Source organism: Anser brachyrhynchus, assembly GCF_964034855.1.
Source record: "Anser brachyrhynchus genome assembly, chromosome: 12".
NCBI classification, from domain to species: Eukaryota; Metazoa; Chordata; class Aves; order Anseriformes; family Anatidae; genus Anser; species Anser brachyrhynchus.
Genome location: NC_137707.1, coordinates 20,535,298 through 20,553,981, shown reverse-complemented (window position 1 = coordinate 20,553,981; position 18,684 = coordinate 20,535,298). Strand labels below are relative to the sequence as shown.

The 18,684-nt window shown below is 42.9% G+C and overlaps 1 long non-coding RNA gene across 1 annotated transcript in view; it reads right to left on the bottom strand.

The window, feature by feature from the left end:
* LOC308176511 overlaps positions 1–18,684 on the bottom strand; it is a 48,740-nt gene that overhangs the window by 28,061 nt on the left and 1,995 nt on the right. The window contains exon 2 of the long non-coding RNA XR_013938295.1: positions 1,678–1,716. This is a non-coding gene — a long non-coding RNA (uncharacterized lncRNA). The remainder of the gene's footprint in view (positions 1–1,677; positions 1,717–18,684) is intronic.

Genomic DNA, 18,684 nt, shown 5'->3' with positions numbered 1-18,684 from the left:
CCTTTCAAGTCTATGCCAAGCAGTATATTGCCAGAAGACCACGCAACACGATTACCCAAGGTACTCATGCTTAGAAATGCCCTCTATCACAGAGAAGACCACTTCATCTCCAGACACATTCTGCTGGTCTGTCACAAACAGGCATTCACCCGCGAGACATTTCCAGAGAATCGTGGTCAGCAAGAGACAAGTATGCTGCGAGTGCCTTTGGGCTACCCATCCTCCCAGCGGATCTGAGGCCCAAGAAACACAATTCAAACAGAAAACACCAAGACATTAAACAGGACCTCTCCTTAGGGCCTGCTCCTGCCCAGGCAATGAACTCGGCCTGCAGCAGCTCGCGGGGCCCGGTTTTGCCCAGTTCCAGACCTGCCCCAAGGGGGGAGGTTTTGCCCAAGGCCCCGACGTTGCTGCCTGCTGCCCACCCAGCTTCGTCAGGGAGCCAGCACCCGGCACAGGCACAGGCAGAGCCCTCAGGCCACACACAGCTCTGCCCAGCCTCTCAACCCCACCACTAATGGGGGCACTGTGTACTGCCGAAACGCTGCACAGTTTTGGACTTCTTAATCTAAGCCTGTCCCCCTCCAGCCTTCCGCTCCAGTCTATCTGACCGCCCTTCCCTTCATTTGTCTCCCATGGGACAACCCTTCCTTCCCCTGCCAGTCCTCTGCTGTCTTCATCCCTCTTCCACAGTCTGCCTTCTCCTTCTGTCTCCCTCTGCTCCCAGATTAATAATTTAACACAGGGGTCAAAAAGCAAAGCAATGCTAAATCAATTTGGCATCTGTATACTTAATGACATCAGATGCCCTGTTTAACTACGCAAATACTTAACTTTGGACAATTTCAGCCTCCTTCTAATGAAAGTTTTGTATGGGTGACTGTTGTTTCCCAGAAAACGAGCTTTGAGGGAGAGGAGAATTTCATAGTAGGAAACTACAGAGCAGAAACCATCCTACCATGTATTTTGTGGCAGGAAAATGACACAGGAGTGTGTTACAGCTGCTTTCACAGAATGCACTCAATGTGATAATCAGGATCAGAAGTATTTTACAAATAGGAAAGTTTCAGTCCCCTGTACGAAGCCCAGCTGGCAGTCCGGCGCCACATCTAAGCAGCCCTGGCTGTGAAACTGGCAATGGCAACATGCAGGCACAGCCTGGCTGCACCTCTCCCAGGAAGGGAGCAGGATGCGGGCAGTGACACCTGCCACAGATGGGGACCATCACTACCACAGCCACCCTCTCCTGCCCCAGAAGGAGGTTGGGCACAGCCACTCTTGAATGTAATGATGGATTTACTGATTCCCACCTCCACCTCACACCAGCAGGGTTAGCTTTCACAGCAAATGCATTACAGAAAGTGTAAAAATGTTCAGCAGACAAGGTTTTCCATGGTGCTTGGATGTCTCGGTATGTTCAGAGGCTGTGCTGGGGAATTTAAAAGGTCAACCCCATACAGAAGGGCAGACGGGATTTTCAAAGTGGTGATAAAGGTGGGAGAAAGGAGTAAAAATACTCACTGGCTTTTTGAGATAGAGGGCAAAAAAAAACTAGAAAGAGTCAAGATCATGGAGAATTGAGAGGGAGAGGGACTTTCCAGTTGTCTCTAAGAGGAGAGAAAGCATACGAGGATTTTCAAGAACAAACATAACACACACATACATGCACATACATACCCTCATTTCTAGATCATGGAGAGAAGGCAAGCTGCTGCACTGTGTAGAGATTCAAAACGTAGAAAATCAATTGTAAATCACGAGTTCTGGATTCTTTGAGATGAAGTGTAATCTGATTTACAATGTTACAAAAAGAAATTAAAGTTAATTCCAACATGATTGTGGGTATACCACAATTTAATATAACCATGCTGTGGCCTTTAAATCTCTGCATTGCAATATGCCAACAGTCATTACTTCTTTAAGTTTCATATTTTATTTTAAACTATAAATTGGAAATATCACATAGCTTGTTATTTACGTTTCAGAATTAGGATCTTTGCTTAGAAACACAGTGCTCTATGGTGTAATAAGATTATTGTGCAACTACCACACAGTTCGGGTAGTTATAGGCACTCCACTTCACCTCATCATTTTTTCTGCTTAAATATTATGCCACATTCTGATTAATACCAGACCAATAAAATCATCTTAGCAATCTGGTTAGAGTCTTTTGTCTACCCAGATGGCCTGCAATGTTAATGTGTGACAATTTCAACAATGAACTAGGACTGTTTTATGGAACCAACATTTGTTCCACTGCTTTTTCTTCTTAGGCTCAGAATTTTGACACAGATGGTACAAATTACTCAAAAAACAGAAATGTTCATTTAGAAGGCTTAAATATGTGGTTTTACTCAGGCCATCCGAATCTTTTACATTTACAATTCAGTAAATTTACTAACAACCCTGCTGTAATTAAGGTCTATAAAAATCTTCCCTCCTTTCCTGCTTGCTTTTCCCCTTACATATCTACAGCATTTCATTATGCCTCCAATTTATTAATATTTATTCCAGTTCTGAAATGTTTTTAATTTTGGAGGATTTACACTGTTCAATCTTGCATCCGATTCTTCATACCTTTCTAATTATGGGGAAGGGAAAAAAAAAAAAAAACATTTAATCTGTAACCACATATTAATCGCCCTAGAACCTACACATTTCTAGATCTTAAAGGAGCAGAAAAAAAGAAAAGATAGAAGAATGTCGATGGCTTCTGGCCAAACTGCACATCATTTTCAGTTAAGAAGAAGAATTTATAATCCTGACTTTCCATACAGATACTCAGGAAAGAGTAAGATATTCCTGAGAATTTACAACACAGAGAAAAAAGCAACGGGATTCCTATTAAGGGAAAAAAAAATCCCAGACTAGAGACAGATGCATGAATAGTTTGACTGAGTCTATAAAGACACGGGGTTATTGTGTAAACCTCCCAGAGGAGAAAAGAGTTAACGCAGAGCAACTACTCCAGAGCTTTTGCTGCTGCACCAGAGAAGACAGAGCCAGCACAGGCTGTGCTGCCCTGCATCTGGGCAGGTTCACCTCCCGCAGCACCAGACCGTGCCAATGCACCTCCCACAAGAGCACCATGACAGCTTTTGTGCCCACACCCAGGCACCTCTAGACAAGCAAGCCACGCTGGGGGATGGCCAAAATGACTGATCCCACACCAAGGTGAGGAGCACGAGCAGAAAACCAGAGCCCTTGCAGTGCCCCAGCCCCAGGCAAGCCTCAGCTCCCCTGGGTTTCCTTCAGCCAGCGGTGGCTGTAGTCTGTGATAGCCTGCGTGCTCCCAGGAAGTCTTTGGGGCTCATGGGGAGGCCATGCTGCAATCATCCCGGGTCCTGGGTGAATCACCCCAGCAGGGTTTGCGTTTGGGGCACCCACCAAAGACAGCTCGAGGCACCCACAAACCTGGCACCATCTCACGGTGGTGCAATTGCTAACGACAGTGGGTGCATTCCTTTCGGTGCCTACAGCCAATGCACCTGAACACTGCCTTCCTTTGGCAGTTACTGCACCTGTGTGTGGCTTCAGCATCACTTAGATGTTCTTGTTTCTGTCCCAAAATGTCACTGTACTACTTCAGTGTTTTTTTTTTTATTTATTTAAACAAATAATTTCAACATTAAAATCAAATTAAAAATAAAATAAAATAAAAAACCACGACTGTCCTTTTGCAATCCTTGCAGAAAGTGCAGTATGTGCGATGCTCCAATTCATTATGATATTCTATTAGATCTGCCAACAGAAAGTGCATTTTGAGTTTCTAAATGTTGTTTCCATTAGAATCAATCACTCCGTGCAATTAAGCCAATAGTCTCTCACCATTTCTGCTGTTATGAGCTAAACCATCCTAAATATATTGACAGCTGTCTCCTATAAGATGACACAAATTAGGTTGAGGGGGCATAAGCCTAAATGTCACCAGTGGGAGGACATCAGTTATTCTTTCAGAAATCTACCTAATTTTCATACCCCATAAGGCATTCAGTAGACTTCCTTTGCATTGGCAGCATGCAGTAATCAATGTTTTGCATATTACAATCAATAACATGCTTAAATGTTTAAGTTTTGCATTCTTTTGCAATAAATATTGATATATTACAAACTATGTAAAACTGTTCATTGGACTTTTTGTTTGCAGTATGTACTGTATCATTCAGCAAATAAGTGAGCTAAATATTGTTTGTTACAAAACAGATGTCACATGAAATTATGCCATATGTGCTATTAAACATTTTTCTTTTTTTTTTCCTTCCCCCTTTTTTTTTTTTTTACACTGAAAACCAAGATTTAGTTTCAGAAGTGAGTGTATTTGGCTTTACAAGGTTTTGAAGCATGAAAGCAACATCTCTGAAATATTTTTAAACCTGCTGTGCAACCTGTAATCCAGTTTTGTAAGTGGAATCTGAGTGTTTTATATGTAGATATCCTAAAATAAAGAAATATGCTAAATGTGTGATTGCAATACTACTTCTCCACAGGTTCTGCTGATTTATCAAAGAGGCAAATGAGAAATTTCTACAGTTTCACCATACCACCTAAGTTTCAGGACTTTTAGCACATCAGTATCTTTAAATAGAGATACTTGAACTTGAAAATGAATATATACTTTTCACCTAGCTAAAAAATTTCACCTAGTGGCTATGAAAAATTCTCTGTAGATATTTTTTATTGGAATCTGAGAATACTGGGTGCATGGGGATCACGGAGGTCGAGGATGGTCAATGCAGACCTACTTTGGAGTGAAACATAAAACCACTAACTCTGCATGAGGAAAGGGAATGCCTTCTGCGGTTTGACTTTAATTGATTTTACAAAACCATGTATGTATAAGCAGAGCAATCTATATCTCCAGACTTTGAAAGTGCGAACTCCACAACCGAACGAGCAGAATGCAGGAAACATGTTGCTAAGAGCTATACAGTAAAACAAAATCTGGTTGCCACAAGAAGAGTGACATTGGCATCAGAGGCAAAGGCACTTACACCCACAAATGGAAATACAGCATGTTGGGAAAGCTAGAGGATGAGGAGCAGATGCAGCAGCACAAGGAAAAAAACTCAAAGTAAAGATCTTCAGATTCCATATGTAGTTTTCTTTCTCTTAGTCATCAAAAGCAGGAAGACAGGGTAAACAAGAAGGGAGATAAAGAAAGGAAGGTGACGAAAATATTTTCTTCTATTTTTCCACCCCAAAGGCAAAATACTTGCATACATTTCTAGACGTGCTATCTTTGTAAGTCTTCTCTGTAATACAAATAACTAATTGCTTGCCAACAAGCATTAAAACTGGGAGGAAAAGTCCTTGATCTCCCAGCTTGATGGAGATTCCTGAGGCTTCTAATCTGTTGGAAAAAAATGTGAATAAACTTTAACACTTCAGTGGATGGAGTCCTTCATCTAGTACTACGAAATTCCAATGTGAAGGCAGACAAAATCATTGTAGAGCCTGAAACTCTGCTGCACGGCCAGGGGAAGCTGCCTTTCCCAGGTCATACCACCCTCTGTACCATATCACCTTTTCAAATTTTCTGAAGCATAGTGTCACCTTGTTCACATCCCATTTCACAAGTTCACTTAGACGGAGCATTTGTAGAAAAAACGCAGATGGGGCAACCATGAAGGATCTCTGCCGTGCCTCATTCACACCACCGAACACATGGCAGTCAGATAAATACTGGTTTATTGGCTTACCGAACCGCGAGCTTTTCCCCCACAGAGAAGTGATCCCAGCACAGGGACACGACACACCGCCAACATCTCCAACAAGCCAGCCCACCGGCACTACTCTAGGTGAAATCCAGGAGGATGAGAGCCCTCGCTGGTTTGGTGCCCACCCCAGAGGTGTGGGGCCGGCAGGGGCACCCAGAGCCCTGGACCACAGGGAGTGAGTCCAGCTGTGCCCCTGGATGTCCCTGCCACCACAGCATGAAGACGGCACCTGCGGCCAACATGTCCCCATTGGGTCCACCCTGCAGCTGCCATTTTCCCAGATTTCCTGGTCTAACATGCCTTGGCTAAGACTAAACAGGGTTTTCATCAATAGCCCATGAGTCAAAGTAGGAGCAGATCAAGCATTTCCCTGGGTTAAAGCATGACCACAAAGGATGTCAATGGTGAACAATCAAGATCAGCTGTACCACGGGAACCTGTGGCAAATCCTGAGTTTGTGCAGGATACTTAGCAAAGAAAACATGCACATCTTCATAAAAATATCAAACTCAGCTTTTTCCTCTGAAAAAATAAACTATTTTTTACCCCGACATCTAGCATAGGGCAAGATTATTTTTAAATGATGTAGCAATGTGCCAGTATTTGGAGTGATAGATTCTTTATAAATGCCAAAGATCTGAGAGGAGAAAAGCTTACAGGCAACCCTACGACCTCCGATTAAATGCAAACGTGATTGTAAAATCTCTCTCTCCTCCCTGCCTCCATGTTGCACCCTTTATAGCAAAATGTTTAGCACACGATAAAAATAGCTAGATCTTTCAAAATCTTAGAAGACAGGTTCTGCAATGTTTTTCTTTAAATGTTATATTTTCTTAAAGGCAACATAATGAGGTCAACCGAAGCTGGATTCAAGCTGATAAACTGTGCTTAGGAGAAACCAGAGGTTGAGCAGGGGGGGTTCTTGCAGAGGAAAACAAAGAGAATGATTGCAAAAGTCAGATCTCAAAATGTTAATCAGATTCAGAAACATAAAACATGACAATTTAATGGTGTTTGGTTAAAACTGGAGAATTTTAAAGTTCTAAATATCTTACATTGTATTCTAATACTTTTTTAATTATTAGATATAAAATGCTTACAATTTTCAGTGAAAATTAGACTTGGTAATTTATATTTCTTGTTTATACAGTACAATTTGCTGATGAAAAAATGTGCTAAACTTATTGATTCATGACCATAATTGTTTAATTATTTATCATTGCGGAATTATATTAGCATTTATAATAATGCAGATGTGCACAAAGGCTAAGAAGTCATATACAGCTTTTGTTTTTGTGTTTGCTATGCTGAAATTAGGTTGATCCAGGTTGTGTGCATACTGCATATTGTAAGTGTTGCAACTCTGCATCTCTCAGTTTTACTGGAGTTACAGCAGGTCTAACCAATAGCCACAATAATGAAAATGCCCCGATAGCTAATAAAGTATATAAATCCAAAGCTAACAGCATCACAAAAGAAGTCTCTTCTCAGCTTGATTCTTCTGTTACTATGATGTGCATTAAATTCAGTGCAACACCTGCACAGCTGTTGGCTTCATACCACCCACAGCAAAGGAACAGCTCGTGTACGGCACAAGGGAAGCCAGTGAGCTGAGCACCACAAAAAATTACAACCATTTAAGCTGAGGCCGAAATCTTCTGCATGATGCCACTTAAAGAGGAACATAACTCCCGATATGAGAGAAATGCATTCCTTTAATTTTCAACCTTATTTTAAGGGATCGTAAACTCTGGAAGAAAATGACAGATGCCTCACTTCAGTCTCTCCTCCCCTCTGTATGCAAAAATCACAGAATCACAGAATCATCTAGGTTGGAAGAGACCTCCAAGATCACCCAGTCCAACCTCTGACCTAACACTAACAAGTCCTTCACTAAACCATATCACTAAGCTCTACATCTAAACGTCTCTTAAAGACCTCCAGGGATGGTGACTCAACCACCTCCCTGGGCAGCCCATTCCAATGCCTAACAACCCTTTCAGTAAAGAAGTTCTTCCTAATATCCAACCTAAACCTCCCCTGGCACAACTTTAGCCCGTTCCCCCTCGTCCTGTCACCAGGCACGTGGGAGAACAGACCAACCCCCACCTCTCTACAGCCTCCTTTAAGGTACCTGTAGAGAGCAATAAGGTCGCCCCTGAGCCTCCTCTTCTCCAGGCTAAACAACCCCAGCTCCCTCAGCCACTGCTTGTAAGACTTGTTCTCCAGACCCCTCACCAGCTTCGTTGCCCTTCTCTGGACTCGCTCGAGCACCTCCATGTCCTTCTTGTAGCGAGGGGCCCAAAACTGAACACAGTACTCGAGGTGCGGCCTCACCAGAGCCGAGTACAGGGGGACAATTACTTCCCTAGCCCTGTTGGCCACTGCTTCTTATACAAGCCAGGATGCTGTTGGCCTTCTTGGCCACCTGAGCACACTGCTGGCTCATCAAATCTATTCTCTCAAGGAACTACAATAAGACCGACATACATCCCTTTCTTGAAAGCCGCTAAAATAGCTTTGCCATGGGCTTCACATGGAATTTGTAACACTAAGTGCATCTTTCTGGACTCATACTTTTGAGATATCGATAGTCAAGGTTCCCTTTGCCTGTCCCCTCTGCGCTCTTTTCACCTAACACTATTTACTAACACTAACACTATTTACTGGTGATACCTTTTCATAATTAAGAGCCCGTATCAAAGCAGTTTTAACACCATTTAAGCAGCTTTTCTAAGGAATCAAATCTAAATGAAAAGGCAAAGTATAAAAATGCTCCATCTTCCACTGTGCATAACTGATTTGCTCTGCATTTCATCCTCAGGGAGAGGTGCAGATTCCAAAAGACGGGGAAGAAGGACCATTCACAAAAGCAGCACCACACAACCAGCGAGCACTGCATGTCTATTTTACATCCACATGTGGTAAGTATCTCTAAAAGCACCCTGCTGGCTACGCTCCGGCCATTTCTGCAGGATTGTTTATCACAATTCACAGAAGTGAGTATTTAACCTACTGACTCCTGCATCACATCATGGGCCAGGTATTTGTTTCTTTTGTTAGATTAATATTGGTGACAGAATAACACACTCATTAATGGAGATAATGATTATACAGTGAGGTAGAATAACAATTCTTCCAACATACTGTACAAAGGAGTCTTCAACTTCATTAATTAATAAAATTTATTAAAGAATACAAGAAAATCAAGGAAAACACATTTTTGTTAAGCAGCTTCTCAGATGCGGATCATTTGCTCAGCAACTTTAAACATACCAGCTCATTACAGCAAGGCTGCACGTGCCACACAGAGGGACAAGGGACAGGAGAACACACCAGCTACGTGTCCCCCCCATCAGTTAGCAGGGGCAGAAGCCCCCTGCAAGGCTGTGAGGGGCTGAAGAGTACAAGACGTAAATTTAGTTCTGGCTACCAACATGCTGTCATCAGCTGTCCAGGGGACTTACTGGCTTTGCTTAGCAAGGTAGTACAGGGTTGTTCACCTGTGCCTTCAGTATTCAAACAGTTTTACAGGAAAAGAGGTTGCAAGAAAGAGGAAGGTTACTATGTCTGCAAGATTAAATTCCCTGAATTCACACACATGAATTTGCATTGTATTTTTGACCTTCTGTTCCTCTGCTATAAGAAAATAATTGATCAGAATGCCATGCAGATAGATGAATAAGAGGATAATTAGGATATGCCTGAATGTTGTAGACATGCCACAGCGGCCACGGGATAGAAGGTATCTCACTGTACTTTGCATACCCTGCTTTGTTCAAATGTAGATGCCTTTTGGAAAATTATGATGAATTGAGATCTATTTTTATTGACCTATTTTCTTCACCTTAGTTGGTGTCATATCTACATTCAACCAGAAGTGGCTGGGAAGACCAAATTACTAATAGTTAGCCCCCATTTCAAGTTTGAAGTACTATTTAGACGCCAACATCTACCCATAATCCAGACAAACATGTCTAACAGGTAGGAAGTGAAGAACTATGCTTTCATGTGATATTCATGGCCTTACCAATGTTTGCTGCAAAACTTTAGATATCTGACAAAAAATATAAAACTTAAATTTCATCTAATATTTCTCCCCCTCACTCTGTTCTTGAGATAGAAGGAACTTTGTAACCAAAGACAGCAAGGCAACATCTAAGGAAGATGTTTTGAGGTTTATTTTGTTTCCTGTTCAGGACACAGTATAGTCACCAGCAAGTCACTTCTGAGTGTCAGAATTTATTATTTTTCTTGGCTGTCCCAATGGAAACTGAGCTCACTTGTTGCAGAAGAAGCACTTATGACTCCTAAATCCTGACTCAATATTTCAGTTTATGTATTTTGAAAATAACAATCACCCACCAGTTAGTCCTTATTAAATGATTAAATGTTGTATAAAGTCACTACATTTATACAATGCTGATGCGACCCATTAGTCTAAATACTCCTTTCTCCCCATAAGCTTCACTCTGGAGCAAGAGTACTTGCAGTGAAGCGCCATAACTGCACGAATTTGGACTTTCTCCTTAAAGCTCATGTCCCCAGACTCAGACAAAGTCCTGCAGGAACTACCCCAAGAAAACACTGAGCTAAAATGCTTAATAAAAAAAAATGAGGTGGAATTGAAATGAATTTTTGCAGCAATCAGTGCAATGATTCAATGTTTCCTTGGAAAGCCTGGCTCCTCTCCTCCCAGGTTGCCCTTCCCTTTTTCCCCTCATATTTTCATCAATTTAAAACTTAAATCACCAAAACAATTGTGTGACTTTCAAAAATGCTTGAAATGTGTAAGCGTGAAAATACATTTTGTGTGGCTGTGTGCAACCATGAAACATTTGATTAATGAAGAGATTGAAGCTGTATCTGTTTTGTAAGTTGCCTGGCTCTGTTGTCACCAGGGCCGTACTCCCACAACTTTATAATGGCAAATAAGAAAGTATGACTGGAGTACAATGCATAGGTTTTGTCTTTCATTAGAAGGATTATTTTTCATCATACTAGATCTTACTTTTCCTGTAAAGTAACTCTTTGAACTAAAGCCTACATTCCTCTTTTCTTCCCACACCAATCTCCTACTTGCCAATCCTCATGATTCACACATACATGGTGTTTTCCCTAAAGCTTTTCATAATTACATTGCAATTAATTCCTTAAATTAAAAAGTGTTTTGAGAAGTCAAATGTAGAGGCAACCTCAGAAATATTGCCAATTTAACCTAACGGCCTCCAAACCAAAAGGTAATGAACAACAGATAAAAATCACTTGAAGAAAGCCTCCTTACGCATAAGCCAACATCAAGCTTCTGGGGAGCCTGTCTGGTGGTGGTGAATGCTTGGCTGCAGCAATGCTACTGTTCATAGTGGTTTCCAGATTTGAGCATGGGGAACACACTGTGAAGTTGTCCAGGTATCGGCCAGTCTTGCTGCACAGATCCCATGAACTTTATACTTCTTCAGCACAGGAAGGTACAGGCCCTGACCCAAGCCCACAAAGGGAAAGTGGTAAAATCTCAGATCTTCCATTCTCCAGATGGATGCCTTGTCACAGACCTGCAGATCCCAGACCAGTCTCTTGTTTCTGTAACATCCCACCCCACAGGACTTCCCAGAAAGCCTGGGCTTTCCACTCATGCTACAGCTTGCACCCACAACCAGCTGATCTCTCTCTTCGGCTCCTTCAGTCTCCAAATGGGAGGTTGATGCCACATTCACAAAGCCCATGAGCAGCCATGCAGTCCTTAACACGTTGCACTCTCAGATGATGGTAACTCAGCATGGGAGAGCCCTTCTGTCCTTCTCCCCCACCGGGAGGAGCACCCCTTTCTGGTGATACCAGAACCAAATGCACTGATGCGCCCAGACAGAAGTCAACATCAGCTTGGAGAGAAATGCCACCCGCACAGCACAGAGCACATTGTGCACACAAACGAACACCTTATACACTTCAAAATGAGCAGGAGGCAGTGAATTTATCATCTTCTTTGCAGAGAGGGTACCCTGCTTCTTCGGTCTGTTCACAAGCACCTCCTGGACTTAGAGTCCAGAAAGGGCTGCGTTTTAACGGAGCCAAATTTAATTCACCACATAAAATAAATCAAGGTAAATAAACAAAAACCTCCTTTTTCCTACGCCTGATAGCAGTAAACTCACTGAAGGCCTTTCCAAAATGGAGCAAGCAGAGGCTGAGCCATCTTTTCTGCACTGGTCATCTACAAAGCCCCACCGGGGCAGTCCTGCCCTCTAAACCAGCACCAGGTTACATCCAGGTCAGGCTGATTTCAGAGGCTGCACAACACCGAATCAGGCTCTCAGGCTTTTCCTACAGGGCACAACTCCCACTGCGATGTGTAAGAGGTAGCCCAATATTCTTATCAGACCCCAACAAGAACTGGAACTAAAGAGACAGCGGAAAAAAAAGAACCTTTTAGGAGATCAAGCACAGTTTTGTCAGGGAATAATAAGGGTAAAACATGAGATATCTTAATCTTTATCCCGTGTTCAGACATTTATAGCCAAAAAGCAAGGAACAATATCTGAAATGTTCGAAGAATACTATGCCAGCACTTATCTGGTGACACTTGAGATGAAGAAGATAATTGAAAGGATGATTGCATTGGGCTTGTTGTACTCCATTGATAAGAAAGGTTTTAGAGAGCCCATTCAGTATGCTCAGCCATGATACAAAATGCCAGGAGAAAACACAGTATTGCGGCAGTGACAGTACCTCGGATCTATGAAACGTTAAAATGAAAGATAAAGAAGGCTCTGAAAGAAGCAATATTGAGCACAGCTCACTTGACGACAAACATTTGGATGAACGTCTAGACGTCGGAATACCTCTTAATCACTGCCCACTGGCTGTCAGCCTGCATTCCCATGCAAAAATCTGCCCATAAGTTAGAATCCTTTGCATTTCCCCCTTCGATAAAGGCCAATAAGAAAAACACCACCAGCCAGAATCATGCATGGCTGTTCTCTCGGGATCTGCCAGAGGGGCTGACACGAGGTCCAAAACCAGGAAAAACACGAGGTGATCACTTGTTTTGCTGCTCTATTTATTAAACATCTCTTGCTTGATTATAACTAAGCACTAAGTTTTTGCAATACTAGCAAAATCTGTAACGGTTTCTATAACTCTCATGATATTCTAAGCTAACTTCAGAGGCAGAGCAATTTACCAGAACTGCAGCTTAAACAAGTTTGAATTTCATTTGCTATATATATGAAGAGAATGCTCTTACTGAAAAAAGAAATGCATGAGCGCACATTAAAGCAGAGCTTTGATTCTGAACTCTTTATCCTGAACTCTGAACAATGGATACTTATGAATCATTTGCGCTGCATACTGAAGCCTTTTGAACTGGTAACAAGAGAAATCAGTTCTGCTAATGCATCTCTCATCCCAGATCTCTCACTCATCCAGATTTTAAATCTGAAACTTAGAAGAATAAAACCAGTTTTTTGGAAGGACCAAGAGTATTTTAGAAAACAGACTGGTCAGACAGGAGGAGAATTTCTGGATGGGGCAATAAGTAGATTGTGTACAGGTTCTGATATTCAAGACCAAATGTTTAAAATAAATAACTGAATAATGTGGGGAAGAGGCTTTACAAAATCACAGAATCACACAGAATCACAGAATCACCTAGGTTGGAAGAGACCTCCAAGATCACCCAGTCCAACCTCTGACCTAACACTAACAAGTCCTCCACTAAACCATATCTCTAAGCTCTACATCTAAACAGCTCTTAAAGACCTCCAGGGATGGTGACTCAACCACTTCCCTGGGCAGCCCATTCCAATGCCTAACAACCCTTTCAGTAAAGAAGTTCTTCCTAATATCCAACCTAAACTTCCCCTGGCGCAACTTTAGCCCGTTCCCCCTCGTCCTGTCACCAGGCACGTGGGAGAACAGACCAACCCCCACCTCGCTACAGCCTCCTTTAAGGTACCTGTAGAGAGCGGTAAGGTCTCCCCTGAGCCTCCTCTTCTCCAGGCTGAACAATCCCAGCTCCCTCAGCCACTGCTTGTAAGACTTGTTCTCCAGACCCCTCACCAGCTTCGTTGCCCTTCTCTGGACTCTCTCGAGCACCTTGACGTCCTTCTTGTAGCGAGGGGCCCCAAACTGAACACAGTACTCAAGGTGCGGCTTCACCAGAGCCGAGTACAGGGGGACAATCACCTCCCTAGACCTGCTGGCCACAGTGCTGCTTATACAGGCCAGGATGCTGTTGGCCTTCTTGGCCACCTGAGCACACTGCTGGCTCATATTCAGCCGACTATCAACCAGTACTCCCAGGTCCTTCTCTGCCAGGCAGCTTTCCAACCACTCATCTCCCAGCCTGTAGCTCTGCTTGCGATTGTTGCGCCCCAGGTGCAGGACCCGGCACTTGGCCTTGTTGAACTTCATACAGTTTGAACTTCATACAATGTTTTGCACTGCTTGTATTTGGGGTTTGGAGGGGCAATATTCTCACTCCTCAGTATGCAGCAAAACTAGATCGTAGAGGTCCTAATGAACAGGATGGTATTAAATTAAGTTTCAGATGTGTGTAAAACATTGGATTAAAGTATAGGAACCTCTCCTATATAGTGGGATAAAATAAGTCTTCACAGTGAAAAAAAAATACAAAGCTACAAATTCACTCATAAGGAAAAAAAAACCTTTACTATTACTAAAAATTGTTTCTACATAAGCCATCTTTAGTCCTTCCATACATATTACAATTAACAGAAAATGCTCCAAACACAACTCTTCTAGTTACAAAATTTATATAAACTTGGTGTAACAACTCCCATGTTTGAGGATACCCTTCACAAAAACAGATCAAGCTCAAATTAAAAGTACTAAAAGTTCAGCCTGCAGTGGCACATGGACGGATACGTTCCTCCAACTCCAGGCTTTTGAGAATTCCTTTTAAGCAGTAGAGAAAAGTGTGCAAAAAAGCTACTGAAACTTTTATAGGAGATAAATTGCACAATACCAACCTGATTAAATTTCAAATGCTATCAACTTTTGCTTAGAGCCTAAGATAGGGAGCAGACCTGAATTGAGAGTGCAGCCATCGAAAATGCTTTCCAGGCAGGTCCAGACGTGTGCCTAAATGAATGTCCACATTAAATGACAATGTCACTAATGACAGAAGCATTGAAAGATCAAAATGAAGTGCACAATCAGAACTCCACATTTCAGTGCAAAATTCACCCTTAATATTTAGCAGCAATGGCCACCAGATGATAAAATGCCTGCAGTGGACCAGGAATTCAGTCCACATGCCTGTACAGTGGACAAGCTGACATTAGCACACTGCTAAATCATAGCTTATAGGTAAATGCTGCTGTAGTCATATGCCTGTGCTAGAGAAGAGAACCAGTCCACTAAAAATAAGACAGCATTTTTTGTCCCCTCTCCCCATCCTGACCCAAGATGGGGGAGCACAGCTCGCTGACAAAAGCACATTTACTCTGCCAGTTCCCCCGGTCAGCACATTCCAGCCCTGCTCAGCCACCAGGATTGTGCAGGGCAGAGGGGGCTGGTGCTGGGTCAGGGCAGAAGGGACCCGGAGGTGGGCGATAAGGAGCAGCAGCTCTCACTGTTCCAATGCCCCTTGGGTCCCTCTTCAGCAGTGACCTCTGCCAAAAGGTGAGCACCACCCGCAGCCCGCGTTGGGGTGCAGGTATGTCTTTGCCACGGCTTCTTCCCATGGGGATGACTTTGGGCAGCATGCATTTCATCCGTGACTGTTATTGCATTCTCAGCTTTCTGAATCCACATATAGCCTCAGCATTTCCTCAGACTTGATTATTATTCTCTTTATTAGTGTATATGCAGCTAGTAAGATTAGATGATGGTAGCATTTCATAAACGCATGCCATAAATACTTTCTCATATGCCAAACTGAAAGCTTTCTCTCTCATGTTTGGTGACCCTCAAATCACACTTCTTTCAGATCACCCAACTGTTACAGTAACAGCAAAGGAACAGGATGCAAATGGTAGGATTCCCCCTGCCCCTGCACACTTCGGGCTGTATTCACGAAAAAGGACAACCTCCCCTCTGACACGCAGCCAGCTCTGGAGTAAAAGCAATCCTAGAGAGGGAAGCAACATAACCTCCTATACAATTCTGGGGACAAGACAGGTTTTGCACAAGCGAGCTCTGCTTGTCTAAAGCAACCACTATGGTAACACAAATTTCTCCTTTGCAGAAAGAGTGAGCCTGGAAGCCGTCCTGCATGCTAAGTAGCATGGCACACTAACTTTGTGAAAGAGGCCAAAAATTTTTTTGAATCTATATTTTCAAGAAAGCTAAGAATAAGATTTAGCTAACCAAGGAGTTTTCCTGCAATTGGGACAACAGCAACAGTAAAGGGAGCAGAGCCCAAACCACCAACGCAGTGGTGCAAGGTCTCATTTGCAATGCTAGAGCTGCTTTATATGCTGAGCTCCCATCCTTCAACAGCAGGTCAATGTTTTAATGTGGATTGGGCACATAAATGCAGATCAATTTATGCATTAAAAAAAATCATCTACATGTGCATTTATTTCAATTTCATTTTAGTGAATCAGGTCCTGATTCAATGCTAACTGAAAACCCTTGAAATAACTGCGAGCTTGCTCATAGCCAATTCTGTGTCACCGCTATGAAATTAGTAGTGAAATTAAATGGCTCAACAGTGCTAAGACATTCCCCAACTACTCCAGCAAGCAGTCGCTCACCTCTAAGGTTAACAGGATAAAGGCTGGATAAAGAAACTACTCATTATACCAGCTCTACAAAGAAGCAATTATGAGACTTTATAAAGTGGTTTCAAATATATTTTGCAAACTAGGACTCAGACAAATATTAGTGGCAGCAAATTACAGTACTTAGCAGAATTATCACCAGAAAAGAGACTCTTTTAATCTATAAAAAATATCAACAAAAGATGTAAATATGGACTCCTCTATGGGTGGTATATCTTGAAGAAAATATACATCTAATCTCACAGTGTGTTACCTCCAGTACCTGGAGAGAAGGTTAACAATTCAGAGCTGTTTCCTACAGCTATAGAATATATTTTGATGTAGATTTGTAGATATCACAGACTTAAAATCTATTGTATAATCACAGGGCAAGTGCAAGGAACCTGGGGACATACTTCTCCATGGTAAAGCGCTGGAACACTGGCTTTCATTTTAATCAATGCTACTCCCTGTTTTTAACAAATTATATTTCATTCTGTGGCCTTTGGGTTCCATTTTTCTTAGCATAAACAGTGACAGTGTTTTCAGCACCACGAGTACAAAGTGCAGGCTGTACATTAGCATCACACACACACTTACCTCCACGTGCAGGAGGTGAGCAAGGGGAAGGAGAGAGCGAGCCCCTGGCACCTCCTGACCAGGCCCACATCCTGATGTCCCCTTGCATCACCACAGACCTGGAGGAACCGTACTGAGGTACCAGCAGATCTCTCACTGCTCTGGGTTAAATCACACATGCCAGCAACGAATCTGTTGGTAATCCACAGATTTTCAGCCCAATTTCCCCAAGCACTCCATTCCCAGCATTCCCATTCGAGTCAGCACCTCAGGATGTCTAGCAATTACTGCAGGTTACATCAGGGTAAAACACAGAAGAATTTGCCCATCCTGTCACGCACACTTCATGTATTAATTCCCTGAACAGTGAGCTGCAACCCAAGAAGTCAAAGATCCCTCCAGCTTTGATCTCCCCCTTGCTCAAAGCACAAAGCTCTCAAATGGAGACCAGCACTTGCTGAACATGATCAACTGCTGTCACAAACAGAAAACACTTCTGTGCTTCCCTGACATCTCTTCCCCTTAAGTTTTCAGTCTCTTTTCCATCAAAGGAATAACATGCGTGCTTCAAAATTCCTGCCATTAAAATCTTACACAAAAACTTTTTCAGATGGCACTCCAGAGATCCGGGCAGCAGTCAGATCACACACACGGGTGTGCGGAGCAGGCCACTTCCAGGGTGGTGGCAGTGACCACAGCCACCTGCTTCGGCAGGGAGCCACCACCAGGCAGCTTCACCTGCGAACACTTTGTGGCTTCCAGCATCTGAAGCCTAGGGCATCAGCTCAGCACAACCGGGGAATGAGCTTCCATGAGCTGTTTAACCCTTCCCTGCTTCACTCATTTTAGTTTGTGCTTGGCAAGCTCCAAAACATTCAAGAGGTCGGGTTTAGCTTAATTAACAGACCACAAAAATCCAGACAGTCATCCAAACCTTCTGAGCGCTTGGAGTGTGGGAAAGTAAAGCAAGAACACCACGTGCCAGCAATTTTGATGAAGATTGCTTGTGTTTGCTGCTCAGAACGAGGCTTGAAAATACCAGAACCATTTCTCCGCCTCAGACTGAACATGAGCACCACAGAGATTCTGCTGAAAACCTAGTGCAGAACAGCCAGGCTCTGGTGTATTACCCCTTGCAGCTGCTGATTTTCCAGTGCCCCTCAGTTACTTTTCAGCCTTGTCCCCAGGAAAACTGCCAGGGACGCCACTTCTACCTGCATTTACGGCCATTACTATCTCTCAAGTTTCCTCCAGCAGTTGCTTCATTTTTAAAAAATGCTTTCCTACATTTAGATAAACCATGCTCCTCTCTGTTCCTCGGGTGGGTGTAATTCACCCCAATTTCTCCATGTTTGGTATTCAACTCTTGGACAAAACAGCACAGAGCCGCAGCATCAGCAGATTCCTGAAGGGACCATCCTTTTCCCTTACTGTTTGGATAATGGTTGCTCCACAAGATCAATTAAAAGACGAAAATGAAAACAGGAATTGATACCTGAGCCTAGGCCCTTGCCCAAGCTGAGGGCACTGACAATTGCAGAGATAATTTAGTGGTGCTCGTCTGCCCTCGTTTTGTCTATGTTTATTTATGCATCTTTCTATTATAAGCATAACGCATTAAAGTCAATAGCCTACCACTGCTTATCAGAAAACAAGTGGAG